Genomic DNA, 3,751 nt, shown 5'->3' on the forward strand with positions numbered 1-3,751 from the left:
CCATATCTTGATTCTACAAGGTAGAAAACTCAAATAATATGCTCACTACCCTTAAGTATTCGATTGCATGCTATTTTTATAGTATGAGATAATAGTTGATTGGTCAACAACTCTTGTAGTCCCATTTTTTCTGAGCCAGCTTAACAAAAAATAGGAAATAATTTCATCAGCCTACCTAATAATACTCCGACATAAATAGAGGATTGATGAATACTTTCTAAACTAGCTAATAGCTTGTCGGCTCCTAGAGGATTGCCATTGATAGTTGTTCATGGCCATTTCCTCTATCAGGTTCTGAGCCTACTCGGGCGTCTTACTGTTTAGCGTCCCACCTGCTGCAGCATCCACCATCTGCCTTGTTGCAAGGTTCAACCCACTGTAGAAGGTCTGAACCTGCATCCACACTGGCAATCTGTGATGTGGGCAGCATCTCAAAAGATCTTTAAACCTCTCCCATGCATCGTACATGCTTTCATCATCAAACTGCACAAAAGAAGATATGTCATTTCTAAGTTTAGCAGTTTTAGCGGGAGGAAAATACTTATATAAAATTTTTTCAGCCAACGCCCTCTAGGTAGTAATCCTTTGCTGTGGAAGGGATTGCAACCATCTATTAGCTCTGTCCCTCAAAGAAAATGGAAACAATCTCAGTCGAATGGCGTCATCGGTTGTTTCGTTTATCTTGAATGTGTCACAAATCTCTAAGAAATTAGAGATATGTGCATTGGGATCCTCGCTGGGCATTCCTCCAAACTGCACGCTCTGCTGAATCATCTGGATCACGTTGGCTTTTATTTCAAAATTGTTGGCTGCTACAGCAGGTCTAACTATACTAGTTTTCGTCCCATCCAAAGATGGTCGAGCAAACTCGTACATCATCCTTTGATCCTCATTGGCCTAGGGGTTGAGGTTCTCCATCGCGTCAGTTCCTTGAACCTGAACTGTAACTCTGTCCTCCTCCTCAACTGCCTGCAAATGTCGTCACAATAATCTGAGAGAGCGCTCTAGGCCAGATAAGGGTGCTGTAGGATCAGGGTTAGAGCTCCTGGTCATGTAGTACCTGAAACCGATAACCAAACAACCACTAATCAATCAAAAATAATATAACAATAAATAAAAAAAATAAAGAATAAATGAATAAACAAATAATGACTAAATTAACACAAAAACAATTCATTCTAGTTCACCGTTACTATTTCCCCGGCAACGGCGCCAAAAACTTGATGGGGTATTTATGCAACCTATACCTAAGGCAGTGAACCTACCGATGCAGCCTAGCACTAGTGAGTATCAAGGTCGTATCCCTGGAGATCGGGTGAACCTAGAGTTACTACTGTTTGCTATGTTATCTAGTCTGAAATAGTGTGTGAAAGTTCTAACATTACCAGCTAATGGTTATGAGTGCAAATAAGTAAATGAAGGACAACGAACAGTCAAAGAAAATAATTGCAAAGAGAGAAACAAACCCAAAAGGGGGTCTAAGTGATGGAATTCTAGAAATGAATTTTATGGATTGCCGATCTTACTTACCCGTGCCTAAATCCTGAATTGAACCCGGTTCCTCTCTTGAGCTTACCCAGTTCCTAAACCTGCACTAACCTAATGGAATCTCTTCCTATCGGATTACTACAGATTTGCATTAAGCATGATTTAAAACTATTAAGAGTTATTAATTCTTAATCCGGCGAGTAAATCAACCTTATCTCTAAGTGTTAATTACCAGTTCTTACTATTCAATGTCCATTTATAACAAGCATTTCTCAATGTCAAGAAACAACCACAAACAATTAATTCAACGTCTCAAATTAACTGAATCAAACATTTATTACTAAATAGCAAGAAGATTGCAAGAATGACAATTACAAATTTAACAATTAAGCATAATTCATCAACAAAGGTGAACCCCAATGGGTTTAAAAGATCTAGCTACTCATGTTCATGGTTAAAGCAATTAAGGAACAAAATAAGGAAAAGAAAATTAAAGGCATGTACACCCTTCTCTTTCAAGTTGAATGAGAAACCCTAAATTTGCAAATTCGAAATCTCAAACCTTAGTTGCCTCTTGAATGCTCCCAAAGTTTGTCTTGATCTTCAATTTGATGTTGGAACAAGTGAAATCCCTCCTTCAATTGATGAATTTTTTCTCTGAAGGTCTACAATTGAGGTGTAGGAAACAATTGATTAAGTGTGTGACTTTGAATTGAGTCAAAAATTCGTGTCATTTCCAAAAGAATTCAAAATTGCCTATATAGTTGATTCATCATGGCCAAAGTCGGTGTGATGATTGACCTTCTTTGGAATCCAGCGATCTTGAATCAGGAGTCTATTGGCCGACTCCTTCCAAGTCATGCCCAAGCCGGTGTTGATCCACGCGGGCGTCTTTGGAGGCCGTGGTGGCTTCGGCCGTCTTTGAAATGGCACAATTGGGGATAGCTTCTTGGCAATTCAACACGGCCGGAGTCAAGGCCGTGTTCAACCCTCGGGGTGCTAGTCCACGCCCAATTTGATGGATTTTGGTTCGTAATCACACATATTTCGCTCGATTATTGATGGTGTCCTTCGAAAATGACATGAAACGAGAACGAAAATAAAAGACAGGTGATTCTAGCATAAAACGGGATAATCATGCATAAAAATGTAAACAATCGGGCATGAAAACATGTGTAGTATGATGTTTATCAGTAATCCATAATGTCACCGGTTAAGCTTGTCAATTGTGCTCCCATGATTCTACATACTAATCCTTGTGCCATCAAGAGTCCTCATCCTTAGAGAAGCAAGGAATGATGGAGATCCCAATGGTGCAAATCATGAATAAGAATATCTAGGCGTGCCTCGATTCTATTCATTCCCTCTTTTCTCCAAAAGATTCGTCTGAGATCATTTAGAGAATGATAGCAATACTAGATAAACTAATTTTCTTTGTTCGCATTCGTGAAGCATTAGATCAGTACCTATGATTGCCGCTTCCACGTGCTTTCACTAAACACTCGTATTTATACTCCTCAAATAAAACTATGTCATCATAGTAGACATAGATTAGAAAGAGAGACACAAAAGAAACGAACAAAATGAGTCAAAATTTGGATTTCAGATTTGATAAGGAAAGAAATCACCAATTCTCTCTTCTCTTCTATATAATTAAGAGTAAGAATCAAATCAAATTGATTTTAACACAAGGGCATATATAGAGCACAAAAGAAAGGAAGGACGCGAGCGATAAGTCTATGCATGCTAGCGCGAGTGTTGATAAGTCCACAAAGTTCTTGAAAGAACCTATAACTTGATTTCCCACAAGGTAGAAAAAACTAAAATGATATACTCATTAGCCTCAAGTATTTTGTTGCATGCATTTTTTTATAATGCGAAAGCCCTCATTCCATAACAAGAAGAAACTAGAAGCTAAATATAAATAAATAAATAAATAAATAAAGATGGAAAAACTCAAGTCAAATTAAGAACAAGAGTGGAGTTGTCTGGTCAATATTATTTCTGGTGGGGCTACTTGATAAAAATTTTACGATCAAACTTAATAAAAATAATGACTCTAACCTAAATTACTTAGTTATATGCGTCCTAGACATGAAAACATTCAAATTCTCGATTTATTATGCATGCATTAATCGAAAATAATATTATTTCTCCCTTATGCACATGGATTTACGTCTTGTCCTGCTTGATCATCAAGCTAAGCCGCAATGCCACTAATCAATCTTGTCAATTGTGTTCCCATGATTCCTTATGCAAAATC

The 3,751-nt window shown here is 37.7% G+C and overlaps 1 non-coding gene across 1 annotated transcript; it reads left to right on the forward strand.

Annotated features, from left to right (window-relative positions):
• The first annotated feature begins 409 nt into the window (after window positions 1–409).
• On the forward strand, window positions 410–516 carry LOC125369650. The gene has a single exon (XR_007215327.1). It is a non-coding gene; the product is annotated as a small nucleolar RNA R71 (small nucleolar RNA).
• Window positions 517–3,751: the final 3,235 nt, after the last annotated feature.

The sequence above is a fragment of the Ricinus communis genome, chromosome 3 (genome assembly GCF_019578655.1).
Source record: "Ricinus communis isolate WT05 ecotype wild-type chromosome 3, ASM1957865v1, whole genome shotgun sequence".
In the NCBI taxonomy this organism is placed as follows: domain Eukaryota; kingdom Viridiplantae; phylum Streptophyta; class Magnoliopsida; order Malpighiales; family Euphorbiaceae; genus Ricinus; species Ricinus communis.